The 14,357-nt window shown below is 35.9% G+C and overlaps 1 protein-coding gene across 5 annotated transcripts in view; it reads left to right on the top strand.

The window, feature by feature from the left end:
* The window catches only part of LOC113459339 (uncharacterized), a 68,671-nt gene extending 56,055 nt beyond the window's left edge, over positions 1–12,616 (top strand). For 2 of the 5 annotated variants that reach the window (XR_012579087.1, XR_012579088.1), the window contains exons 4-6: positions 625–669; positions 2,120–2,166; positions 11,315–12,615. The gene's annotated coding sequence lies outside the window, so the exon portion shown is untranslated. Of the gene's footprint in view, positions 1–624; positions 670–2,119; positions 2,167–11,314 lie in introns of all 5 variants that reach the window. The other 3 variants (XR_012579089.1, XR_012579090.1, XR_012579091.1) reach the window with 3 other exon arrangements.
* Positions 12,617–14,357: the final 1,741 nt, after the last annotated feature.

The following is a 14,357-nucleotide window of genomic DNA, read 5'->3' as shown; positions in this document are numbered from 1 at the left end:
AACCAAAAGGGCACAGGATTATACTGGAGACCCGAAGACTATAAACCATATATGAACCAAAAAAACATGCACCATATGAAGAACTACATAGCAAATTCAGGACCAGTAACAACAGAATAGCTGACCTTCCCATCTTGCCTCAAATATCCTGACTATAGAGATAGATATATAATAAACAGTGGGAGTTTTCCAGTACAACCTTTCTCATTTACTGTGAATAATTTTTATTTGCTTTATGCACTGTAACAGGTTGCAATGAGTAGTACCCTCCACAACTTGCCTGCCTGTAAAATCAAGCAGTAAATGTCAAAGACATTTTACATAGCCCTTTTTTGTAGCAGACAAAATACATTTGTGTGAACTGTTTTCAAATACTAAAGTATTCAGACCTATTTGGTCCATGCAATTCAAATAACTCAGCACAAGGGATGAAGGAGGCATTTGTTAACTATGCTAGCCCTTTTTTAGGATACAGCCTGCTGAAATAAAATCACAATCAGAAAAATCACAGCACGGAAGAACACTGGTTTCAGAAATGAGTTACGGCATTTTTCTATATTGGTATCATGAACAATTGATGGATTTAGGTTTGAGAGAACTAACCAAAGAATTTTTTATTTACAGATGAATATTTGGCAATAAACTATTAAAGAAACCTGGGATCAACAGGTGGGTAACTATTGCAGAGTGAGAAACCTTTTGGAAGCCAATTTATTATCCCCTATAAAATCTGTAAACAGATCATGAGCAGATCATGAGCTGACAGTAGATATACTACTACAGAAAATCCTAGTAGCATTTCTGGATAATAGCAGAGTCCATCAGAAAAAAAAAAACATAAAAAAAGAAGAAAATAATAACTGTCTATTTTTCAAATACCAGATCTATGAAGGTTGTATAACTAAAGTGCTAGCAGCTGAGCCTTTCCTTTTCATCTGCAAAGTGCTTTCCAGGACCATTTCAAATCAGCAAAGGCTCCAGCATGACCTGATATGGCCAGATGTGAGCCTGAAGTTTAGTGCTTCGCACTAATAAAAATTATAATTATTTGCCAAAAAAAGATTAGGTGGCAGAAATATGATTGGAAATTACCAAGAAACAGAGAAATTAAAATATACACAAAATGAATCCCATAGGTTTTACTCCACAGGTATATTGGACACAGCAAATTTCTAAGCTGGCAGATGTGGCTTAGATTGAATGGCTCATGTTGTGTAATATTCTAACTCTGACGAGAAGTGCTGAGGTTTGAATCTAAATCAGACATTTTGTTACTGACTTCTAATTGCTAAAAATATTTATGGCTTTTTTTTTTTTTAGGGCAGATCATACTTTCAAATAAAATAAAATAGATATTAACATCACGCCATTGTTCAAATGTGCTGAAATTTTCAGCCTGTTTCTGAAATATTTCAGCTTTTTTCCTAGTCTTGCCTAAAAAAATTCTTTATTTGATTTAATTAGTTTCATAGTACAATGAGTGAAAATATGCATATTTCCCTTTTCATTATCAAACTAGTCTTAAGGTGGGATAATTTCCGCAAATTTTTGCTGTCTCAGGTTGACCTCTGTTGTCAGAGAGAGAAAACACTGTAAAAGTGTGACTTGTCCCACTTTTCATTGCTATCAAGAACTGAATTTGACATAGCACTCTATTTCAGTTTCCTGATTGTGAAATATGAATAACAACACTTGCTAACTTTAAAGAATGTGTTAAATATAAATCAGTGGTTTATTGCCTGATCAGATATTGTACCTGATAGCCCTGGGAACAGTCCTTGTGATTCCTTTCTTACTGATTATCCACTTTAAAAATCTGTGACAAGACTTAGCATTTTATCTTATAGCTATTCCTTGACTGTAATGAACTTTTATGTACCCCATTGCCAGAAAAAGAGACATAAATTACATCAATTAGTGTGATATAAATCTATTTTTTATTAATTTTTGGTAACCTCTTATGGGTTAAAAAGGCATCAATTTCACATGTATGAATTTGTACCTATGCACTGAGTCAGATTGTATTCCACCTCACTTTAATTATCCTCTAAATGAATTTTGTACTAGCATTGAGATGAGACATCCGAACCTGTAACTCTCCAGATGTTCTTTTTTTCAGGAATTAAGGTATAAAGCAGAATACCAACCCAAGAACCTGCACAATGGGTAAATTCACACTGTTTTTCTGTAACAATGGTAACAAGATGAACAAATAGAGGACAAAACCAGCCCCAGATATGTTATTTGTTTCAGTCATAAAATCATAGAATGCATAGAATCATAGCATGTTCTACACTGGAAGGGACCTTTAAAGATAATCTAGTTCCAACTACCAGTGCCATGGGCAAGAATTCTTCCCATGAGACCAGGTTGCTCCAAGTCCCCTTCAAACTGGCCTTAAATACTTCCAGGGACAGGGCACCCACTACCTCTCTGGGCAGCCCATTCTAATACCCAATTACCCTCACAGCAAAGAATTTTCTCCTAACATCTAATCTAAATCTACCCTCTTCCAGCCTAAAGCCATTACATCTTGTCCTGTCGCTAGATGTCCTTGCAAAAAGTCCCTCCCCAGCTTTCTCATAGGCCACTTTCAAGTACTGATTTGTGCTTAGTGAAGCCATGTTCCAAATCATCTCCTTATTTTCCATGTGTTTTAGCACAGTTTCCTGGAGAATCTGCTCCATGATCTTGCTGGTCACAGAGTTGAGACTGACTGGAGTGTCACTCAGGCCTTCCTTTTTCCTCTTCTAAAAACAAGGGATATGTTTCCCCTTTTCTGCCACAACTTCTCAAACACGGTGGCTAGTGGCTTAGCCTTTTGCAGGTTCCTGCTTTGTCTGCTCTTTCTTGGTAGTCCATCAGTTAGAATGACGTGACAGGTTTGTCCTTGATTATTGTTTGTTAGCGCTAATTCACCAGGGTTTATGTCTCTCCAAGTTCTGTCTCACTCCCTTTCCTTATCCTTCCAACTGAAAAAAATAAACACCTTCACAACCTACATACCCTTCCCAGTTTGTGTGATTGATCAGGTTTGCTGTCTTCACCATCTACATGACTGCACATTGGTCAGGCTTCTCTCTGTATGTTCTTGTTTTGTGGCTCCTTTGACCAGGTACCCTTAGAGAAGCAGGCCCTCTCCTTACACTTGCTCCTTTAATTAGCACTTTCATGCAGGGTGCAGATACCTTCATATTGACCTGGTATAACTGGTGAGTGCCCACAAAGAGAGTGTTTCACATTCTCCATTTCCCCCATCTCCAAGTTTTTTATTCTGTCGTCTTTTGGCAACAGTCAACTCTTAGTTCAGGGCTGAGGAACAATTTCATTGTTCAGCTACGCTTCTATGCCACTACAGCAGTGGGATAAGGAAGAGATTTCTAGTGAGATTTCTATCCCAAACCTAACCACAGCTGTCTTCTGAGTTTTACATGACAGAAAAAACAAATCATCATTTTGCTTGTACATTGTGTGTAAGACTATAGTGTTTTAACAGGTAAGAGAAGTCTTTGCTTGCTCTTCTGAATTACATTTATAGGAAAAATGTTTTAGAGAAAAAAAAGGAGGCAAGATAAATTCCGTTACTTCTTTTGAAGTGCTGGACATATAAACTTGAAAATATAGTTGTTATTCCATTTCTGTCTTCAAATCTTAGTATTTTGATTTCAGAAAAAAAATAAACTACACTTACAAACTAGTCAGTGATATTAGGAAGTACTACTTTGCTTGTCTAAGAAATTATATGTTAATTTAACCTTTATTCAATGGTTTTCAAATGTACTGACTAAATGAAATTAGCTGTCAAATTATTTTCTGATATTTAATACGTCCTCAGTTACTTATGATTTTTTCTGGTCCAGAGCTCCTGCTTATGAGTTATACCTATATAAATACAGAATTATTATAGAGTAAGAATATTACACAAATTTCCTGAAAATGGCTCCAGCTAAGGTGTGGGCCAACCAACTCTGTCATATTTAAAAGGTCACACATTCAATAGAGAAAACTCAAATAATAACAGGGTTTGTTCACCACTCAAGTTCATAAAAGACAGAATATTTGAGCCCTTTAGCAAGTAATTTCAATTCTAAGATAAAATGTTCTTAGGGCCGGTCTCTTACAGTAGGTCTCTTGCAGAAAAGCTCTTGCCTCTTGCTTCTCTAAAAAATTATTTAGAATACTTAAACCCATATATATTGAGAAATCCTGTGGAAAGTTTTAAGATGACTTTAAGGTATGAATTCAATTACAAAAACATATTTCTGTCTATTCTGTTTGTGTTTCAACCATAGAAGTCTAATAGTGTCACCAGCCAGCGGTGAACACAGTAAATAATTCCTTACAGTTCTGTATCATCAATTTTTAGCATAGCTTCAGTCTAGCATTTTAGATTTCGGGGCTAGGACAGCACTGCAACCTTAGTTGTCTATTGAAAAGAATGGTTTTACCTCCTAAAATTATTTATGAAGGAAAAAAATACTTCAGAAATTCAGCCTATGTTTAATATTTGGGATTTGGAATCCATCAAGCATGTTTCCTGGAGAAATGCCATTCAGGATTTAATTTGCTTTAAAGACTAAAGGCATAGGGCCAAACTATTTACTGAAGGCCAATTCATGCACATCCAGGCCTCCTAAATATCCATTCAATTGCATTACTCTCCCACTTCCTGGAATAGTTTAATCTTTTTTTGTAAGTGCAGTGATGAAAGAGGTGCTGTGGCACAAAGAAGCACAAACGAGGGCCAGGATGAACAAGGTTTTGATACAGGGATAGGAAGAAAACCACATTTAAACAACATAATCCAGGCAGTTGCCAAGAAGAACTGGAATAGATTCAGTCAATGTCATGAAAACCAGAATTCAGAATGCATTTTTAATTTAAATTTATATACTAATTGCATTTAGTATGCAATTTAGACCACTAGTATGTCCTAAAGAGCACTGAGCATCTTCAGTGTCCCTTTAAGAATAAACAGAAGTGTCCCAAATATATGAGTATTTCAGGACAGCAAACTGCCCTAATACAATATAAATAAAAAGAATGGAAACAACCCAACTGACATTCCCTTCAGAATGTTACTTTCTCATATCATATTTGCAGGCTAGGGATGGAATCCTAAATCTTGACAAAAAGTAGGTGTTGAGATAGATGGAAGATTGCCTTCCCTAAGGGCAGGGAAGCAAACAATGCACATGTAAAACATAACGAAAACAATCATCCTGTCTCTCCACGGTTTGAAGTTCCTGCCCCAGAAATAGGACCTGCTGTTAAACAATGGGAATTTCTAACTACACAAGCTCTAACAGCTTTTTTTTTCATTCATAAGGCTCAGCTTGTTTTCTTTACATCCTAGATAGCAGAGAAACACTAAATCTGGGATACTTTCCTATTGTCTGTTTGCATGAGAACTTAGTTATATGTAAAATACATGGACACTCATTGACTACAATGTCCATAATCACACATTTACGAATATTTAGTGCTCATTAGTAAATTCTCCATCTCTCTGGAGATTGGTTTCAAATGCTGCTTTCAAACTGTCCGTCCCAGATAAATTAATCCCTTCCCAAGATGTTTCTAGCTTCCAGCTTTTTATAATTTTATTATGTCTCCTTTTGTTTGGAAAAGGGAATTAGTTAATTTTTCAAGCTTCCCTAATTAAGAACATAAAATATGAAATATTATTGTCTTAGAAAATGGCCCTTGTGGTCATTTCTACAATGATTGTTGGGTGTCTAACTTGTATTTAGGAGACTTAGCTCCTTCTGAAATCAGTAGCTGTTTAAGAAAAACTGTCTTCCACATTTCAAACCAAATGAATCAAGAAAACATTTAAGTGTTTAACTCATAAACTGTAATTGACTTTTCAGGTTTGCTCTCAGGAAACAGTTTATATTCTCAAATAACGGACATGGTTGCTGTGTGAACAACTCCTGGGGAAACCAATTTCACTATATAAGTTGAATTCCATAGGGTTTAGAGAGGAAAATGTGATTTTTTTTAAAGTAACCATCATGTGCCTATAACAGATGAATAATGGAGGTAAATTCTTTTTATTATTTCCTTATGGTCGTGAATCTGCTCAGTTAAGAATGACCTTCATTTGCTACTTTTGAAGAGATAACAGATGGAATCAGTAGAATAAGTCATATTCAGATATACATTTAAGTGGATAGACAGAAAATTGAATGCAATAAAAGATAGGAGAAAGCAAAATGATGGGGATAAATTGTAAGATATTACAAGGTTCTGAAAGCTAGGAATCAGGAAAAGCTGGGATTAAAAGAAATGTGTCATACATAAGAAGATAGGGAAGAGGAAAATATAAAAGACCGGGTTCAAAGTGTTTATTCATACTACTTTTCAGGTCTTGTGTTAGCAAATTTGGAGGTTTTAGTCTGTTAAAACCGACAAAAGTATCCTCTCATTTGACATTGTCCTTCTAAGTATCTGCATACTTTATTCTTGTTTACTAAAATTATTAATAAATAATATTCAGTAATATCGGATTACTGAACTTCTTAAATTATTCATAAATGACATGTAAAGAGACTTTTATTTTAATTCTTGGATCAGACCAGGTTTCTCTTCTTTGTGTAACTATCAAAATTCTTTCTTATTGAAACAAGTGTCCAAAGGTAATGTACTAAATCACAGATTTTTTTTCTTTGCTAGATTTGTAGTTGTATTCACCTTTTAGAAAAGTGAAAAAAATTCATCTCTGTGGTGCTCCACCAGATGTATTAGCATAATCAGTGATATGCTTCTTTAAAGCTGTGTTCATATTGAAAAAACATGAACGTGAACTTTGTGCTAATTAGACACATGAAAAATCCAGTGAGATGCAAAGTGTTAGACATAATGGTACCTCAGATTACACATTTTAATCTAAACTGTGATGTTAATACATAATGCTAATGATACCACAGAAATTAATTCAAACAGATATATTGTAACATACTACTAGGCTTAAGTGCATTTCTCTTTAGAGGTTTCTAATCTACTGCCTAATTATCTAATTAGTAACAAGTATTTCTAATTTTTTAAACTTTTAATGAGAAATCTTGGCAGGCTGCATACTGTTTTCTCTTTTAGCAGAAAATATATAAAACATAATTGCTACTTATGAGCAACGATGTATCTTTATCAATTTATACCATGACATGTCAGGGCAATATTTTAAAGCCTATACTTGGCAGTAAAAGGCAGTGAATCCATAACTTTTCTGTGACGTCTAAAACTTCAGAGAGTGCTAAGGAAAAGGTGCAGGCAGCCTCAGTATCTTTCTGGACATATTTTGATGCCATGCCAGCACTGAATAAAAACATTCGTGCCCCTGTCTATTCCTACTGATCATGAGCAGCAAGGCTTGAGAAGATAAAATAAAACAATTTTAGCTTATGGATTTTGTGCTTCCTACTCCAGTGTATGTGGTAATGAAAAGAGAATCATTACATGTTAATCTAGACCCATTTTTAAAATCTTTATCCATGCACATAGTGTCCCATCCTTTGAATAAATGGAACTGTTAATGTTCTGTTCAGTAAGAAAGAGCCTTGTGACATAGGAAAGAAAAGAGGTAAGCAAGCTTTTGAAGAAAATAAATTACTGTTATACATGTGATTCTCTTGTATATCTTCCTACAGAAGAAGTACAGTAGAAAATTTGCATCAGGAAACAGAACAGTTTTGGGAAAATGTCTCTTTTGATTTCTTAGTAACTTCAGGATAAAATTGTGCTACTCTAAGGAAGCCACTACAGCAAGACTCACAAATTTATCACCACACACCTAGCCCAAGAATTGTTAACATTTCAGAATAACTTGTTAGTTTACCACACTTCGCTACAGACAACTTCTCTTTCAAGCTGAATTCCTTAAAAAACACAGGCCAGTCTTATCCTTTCTCCTAAACTGCTATTTCTGCCCACTCTTTCAAACTTGGTAACTCCACACTGTGTGCAAAGGGTTCTCTGATTTCCTCCCTGTACTTCAGCTCTTCTAGGAGTGATTTCAGTCTAACTCCTCATGCATCTGCAGAATCATGCTTCTCTTCAGTAACAAAGTATAGATCTGTCTCTCAATGTCCAGCTCAAAATGATCTTCTGGAAAAGCTTCTTTGCAGAGTTTTCTCATCTTACTTAGTTATCCAAGAAAATGAATAGAATTCTCTATTTCCACAACTAAGCTGAATGAAACACTGGGAAGAAGGCTTAGTTCATAGCAAGGATAGCAAAAGTGTAATTTTTGTAAGCAATTTTTGCCAAAACAATTCTTACAAACTTTACAAAGACTTTGCACATACACTTTTTATGTTGCCATTCTTGCATCAAAATCTTCCTGTAAACAAAAAGAAACAAACAAGATATAAAAAGCAAAAAATTCACTGTTAGTGGAATTAATAGTTTTCAGTCTTATGGTCCCCATCACCTACTTAATAAAGTCTTAATAATAATGCATTTCAAGCCTGCATACAGTAAATACCTTCCCAGTAATTGACCCCTTTCTCTAGTAAAAAAATGACAAATTTTTCTATTTTGGTAGACCAAAGCCTTTTAGAATATGTTCATATTGTCTACCTGCAACGAAAAAGGAAGAACTGAAAAAAAGTTTAATAGTCCTCAAACTAAATATTTGGTTCAAATTAGATATATTTTATATCTAGAAGCTAAATTCCCCCACTTATTATTGATATGCCATGTATAAAACTATAGATGGCCTTAATATAGAAACTAAAGGAAGTATTCAATATTTTTTCCTGATATTACTTTTTCATGCTTGAATGGTGTTTACATCACTCATACGCTGCAAACTCTGGTTTATCTCCCTGTTTGATTGTGGAATCATTCTGCCTTTCATCCTAATTAATTTCTAAGAAAATCATGTTGTCATTTCTGGGTATGATGAAGAGGTCAGAGCACACTGGGATCTCACTTCTCGTGGATTTCAGAGATTTTTATTTTGGCGTCTTGCACAAATAAATTTGGAAGTAAATCACAAAGGCAATAATCCTAATCAGACAGCACTCTTCCAGAAAGTGCATTGCTCATGCTTCTTGATCAACACAGGGGTGCTGAACTCTGGTGTTTTGCTTTGGTTTTATTTAGATCCCTTTCTAGTGAGTGAATTACAGAGAACAGATAATGACACAAATAAGGTAGATTAGAGGGAAGGCATATTTTTAATGCACTTAATAAATGACTCATAAAAATGCTAAACCACAGATGTCAAATTACTCTGACTGTACAATCTCAGATACTTTCTGGCAAAATTTTCCACTCAGTCAGTTCTATATATTTCACAGTATTGTGAGTAGTGCTGGTGAAAACAAATTAAATACACCCCAAGTTTTCTTTCTTTTTTCCTTCAAAAGACCATTAGAAAATCTGAGGCTAAATCCAAATAATTTAGTTTTTTTTAAACTGGGAAAATTGAGCGCAGATAAATTGCTTGTGGGACTAAGGGTTTTCACTGCTTAAAATATTATTTGCAAAAATTTCATATTTATGGTTTAAAATGGGTACCCTTGGCAGTGCTTTATCAAATACGTACACTTAAATAGAGTATTTTGAATATATAAATTAGATATGAAAATATTACAAATAAAAATATATTCTGAATATTCAGATTTTTGGCTTACGTAAACCAATTCAATGGAATTATGGAGTTAAAAGCATGAGAAATTGTTCAGGGAGACTTGACCTATATTTTGTCCTTTGGTTCAGGGTCTGAGACACTTTTAACCACGGTGGCATACAAGCAAACATATCAATAAGAGTGCATATTATTCCCCCTCAGGGTTGTGGAACCTCATTAATAATGCCAGCCAACATTGTTTTCAGGGTCAATTCATGCTTCAGTTTTCTAATCTCCAAGACCAAACTACTATAAAAATATATGAAAACCCTATCTTGCTGGTTCATGAAAACTCAGAAGCTTATCATCTGTCAAAAAGTGATCTTTCTTGCTTAGGCTTTATGTCTCTCTCTTTTATTAAATACAACTCTTCACCTCAACCCCAAGTGCTGCAGATCCATCCGCCTTTTTGACAAAACAGTCTTCTCAAACTTCTGAAATTTTCAGAGTTTAGCTTCCATGAGCATTTTCTTATGCTTCAGCTATCTGAGACTTGGTGCTGTATTTTATAATGCGGATCCCAAACACCCCAAGCTCCTTGTAATTTTCTTTAATTTAAGAAAAACAATTAATTTATTTAATTATACCCTCATTAGGAAAGAAACGAAAAAAAAAAAAAAAACATAGATAATTCTTTAGTTCAAAAACTAGTTTTTAATTTATTTTTCTAAACATATAGAATGTTGCCAATAAAACATATCAGTAAATTACGAATTCAGTACTGTATCAAAAAATAAAAGCATAGAATCATAGGATCATTAGGGCTGGAAAAAACCTCTAAGATCATTGAGTTCAGTTGTTAGCTCAGCATCACAATGTTCCCCATTAAACCATGTATCCATGTGCTGCATCCCCAATCCTTCTGAACATTTCCAGGGATGGGGACTGCTGAACCACCTACAGCTGGCCTCAGCCATTAATGCAGCCTGCCCAGATCCCTCTGTAGAACCTTCCTACCCTCCAGAAGGTCCTGTTGAACTTTATCCTCTCCAAACTCTCTGAGGGTGCACTCAGTCCCCTAATCCAGATCAATAAAGATATTAAACAGAATTGGCCCACAAACTGTGTCCTGGGAAACACAATTTACAACCATCCACCAGCTGGATTTAACTCCATTCACAGAAAGAGTAAATTAAATGATAATATTGTTACAATTCAGGAAACCCTAGGAATGTTTTTATAAAATGCTTATTAAAATCTAAAGATATTGAAACTAAAAATAATTGATCAAAAAAAACCCTACCTTTTTTTCCCCCATTTGGTTTGATGAAAGATTTGCATTTTCCAAAGAATATTACTAAAAATGCAGGATAGTAAATATTTCTAGTTCAGTAAGCAGTGTTACACTTCATTGAGTTCTCTGAAATAAGCCTATCTTTAATTTCCATGTATGTTTTTGGATAGAAAGGGTGACTTAGCATTTCTGGATTGGTTTAACAGCTTGTCTGTGTTTGTTTGTATGTCTAATTTAATTTCATTTTGCTGACCTACACATTTGCTTTAATTACTTTATTTGCTGTGTGAAGCTAAGAAATAAAAAATCTTGGTAAGTCTTAGCTTTGGCAGACTTAACTTTGCGATCCCAAGCAAGTCATCAAAATTCACTCACTTAAAAATTTGTTAAATGGAGCAATAAAATCACAGTTTACCTAATTAAGGACTGTATTGGGTTTGCAGGGCCAGGTTTTGCTAGCAGTGGGACTACAGTGGTGCCTGTGAGAAGATGCCAGAAGCTTCCTTCGCATCTGGTGGAACTAATTCCGGCTCCAGGACAGACCTGCTGCTGTCCAAGGCTGAGCCCATCAGAGATAATACCTGAAGTAATTGTGTCCAGGGAAGAGAGAAGTGGAAATATGTGAAGTGACAGCCCTGCAGACACCAAGGTCAGTGCAGATGAGGGGCAGGAGGTGCTGCAGGTGCCAGAGCTGAGATTCCCCACAGCCCCTGGTGCCGTCCATGGTGAGGCAGCTGTGCTCCTGCAGCCCATGGAAGTTCACAGACATGCAGAGATCCATCCTCAGCCTGTTGAGGACACCTGTGCCAGAGCAGGTCGCTGCCTGTGGTAAATAGGTATGATTCGTGCTGATAAAAATTGAAACAATAATTAATATTGATACAGTAATTAATATTTGAAAAGAATAAAATAGTTAATAGTTAAAAGTTGTAATGCCAAAGAAGAGAGGGAAAGGAGGAGCTCTACTCACTCTCCTTTCTCAGCAGATGTTCTCAAGGACTACAAGAAAGAAGCTGAAGATACAGTTGCTAAAAATGACTAAGAACCTGGTTGGGTCTAAGAAAATGTTAATTATAAAAGACTTATTGCTTTGATATGCAAATACAGTGATACATTAGTTTTAGCTTATATTGTACTGGCTTGGTGCGCATGTGTAACCCAAAAATGAATTAAAAGACAACGAAGAAGACTACAGGGCCTTCATCAGTGATGACCCTCAAAGACTTGTGCGACTACTAAACCGAGTAGTAGAGAATGTGTAGTAAAAGTAGTAATGAAAGCGGAGACAGAAAAGTGACAAACCGAAAATAGAAAGAGATAGCATTCACACATAGCATATAAAGAGTAACTTTTATTTAGCAAGCTTGTACATGAAGTGGCAAGAGTCAAGAACCCTGCCTTCCGTACCCCGCGGTTGTTTTTGCTTATGCGCTATTATTTGAACCAAATTATCCCTTATTTATATATTTTCTAAACTATTCAATTAAAATTGTTGCTACCTTAAATATTGTTTAGTTTTTTTTTGATGAAATTATTAAGCAAACATAACACTGCCCAAAAGGGGACTGTGACCCTGTGAGAAGCCCATGCTGTAGCAGGCTCCTGGGAGGGACCTGCAGACCTGTAGAGAGAGGAGCCCGTGGTAAAGAAGGTTTCCTGGTGAGACTTGTGACCCTTTTGGGGACCCACACTTAAGCAGGCTTTCTTTGAAAGACTGTAGCCCTTGGAAAGAGACCCACATTGGAGCAGTTCATGAAAGAGCTGTAGCCTGTGGGAAGGATCCCATGCTGGAGCGGGGCAAGAACTCCTCTCCTTGAGCAGTAGTCAAAACAACATGTGACAACCATTTCCCCATCTCCCTGTACTACTAGGGGGGAGGAGATAGATGCTGGGAAGGAGGGACAGGTTCAGAGAAGGTGTTTTTAATATTTGTTTCACTTCTCATTATCCTACTCTGGTTTTGACTGATAATAGATTCAATTGATACCCTCAAGTCAAGTCTGTTTAGCCTGTAATAGTAATTGATGAGTTATCTCTCCCTGTCTCAACTCATAAGCCTTTATATCTATTTTTTCTTCCCTGTCCAGTTGGGAAAGGGAATGATAGACAGCCTTGGGTGCATACCTGGCATCCAGCCAGGGTCAACCTACCACAGACAGTTTAATAAATTATCTGTATAAGGGTTTGTGAAGGCATTCAACAGTAGGATGATGAATGATGTGTAAATAAGACACAAGTCCTTTTATAAATTAAACACCAGTTGAAAAGTATAAAACAAATAAAAGTTATGTTTAGTAATTCAGGGTGATTTCCAGCAGTGTTATGTATGCTATTTCAATCAAAAAATTGAAATATCCCCTCAGAGCATGAGGGGATATACAACAAAGTATTAATTCCAAAGCTGCTCTGACTAATCTCATAGCTCCATTTCCTTTCTTCCTAATGTGCCCAGACTCTGAATGGCCAATCTTTCCTCCTAGCCATCAAAATCTCTAATTTCCCAAGTACTTGGTTCATAACCTTTCAAGCATGTCCACTCTTCTCTGTTCCAAGTAGAGTCTTAGTTTTGCTACCACACTAAGCTCCCCAGCCCTCTGGATGCCATCCTCAACTACACAGTACCACTGTGCCACCCCATTTTCATACCCTGCCCTGAAGCTCCTGTGTTCATGAACCTCAACTTTCTTGCCCTCTGAATCCTGTATATTTCATAGTTCACTTCTTCACTTTCTACATAATTTAAAAATGCGTCATGGTCCCACAAATTCTGCCGTTGCTTTCCCACTGATCATAGAAATTTGATTTTCATTTCTATCTTCCTTACTCCCTGCTTCACCAGGAACATAGACTTGGCTGCTGTAGGACAGAGTTACCCTAACAAGGCATTCGCCAAAATTTAGTTGGATGCAAGCAACAGCACAGAAACTGAGATCCAAGAACAAAATGGGCAAAAGGACAGACTTTGCCCAAGAAACTGTTAGTTGTTCTTTTTCTTTTTTACTGACATGACTTGGAGAAGGGAGAAAATTGTAATTTTTTCAGTTGGACAAATCTGAAGGTGATGGTACAGACTTGCAGAAGGATTTGAAAATGTTACATGAGTAGTATCTGCTGATGGAATTCAGTGTTGATAAGCACAAGGTAATATGCCTGAGGGAAAGTATGACACAAAGTTAGCTGCTGCTTCTCGTGTAAGTGATCCTGAAGATACTGTTGACAGTTAGCTGAAAATTTCAACTCAGTGTTCAGCATCAGAGAGATGAACAATATATTAAATAACTATATAGACTATAAATAATGAAGAATGATAATTATATTATAAAAATTATTATGTATTAATTAACATATGGTTTGTAAGCAATTTCAGTGCTTTGTGCAATTTTTATTACCTTTATTTTCATCAGTAAAAAAAACTTTAAAAGAAAGAAGAGAATTTTCTATCAAAATTATTTCCTACTTCGGGGCATGGGGAGGTTAGCATTTCAA

Source organism: Zonotrichia albicollis, chromosome 2, assembly GCF_047830755.1.
Source record: "Zonotrichia albicollis isolate bZonAlb1 chromosome 2, bZonAlb1.hap1, whole genome shotgun sequence".
Classification (NCBI taxonomy): domain Eukaryota; kingdom Metazoa; phylum Chordata; class Aves; order Passeriformes; family Passerellidae; genus Zonotrichia; species Zonotrichia albicollis.
This window is presented reverse-complemented; position numbering and strand designations above follow the sequence as displayed.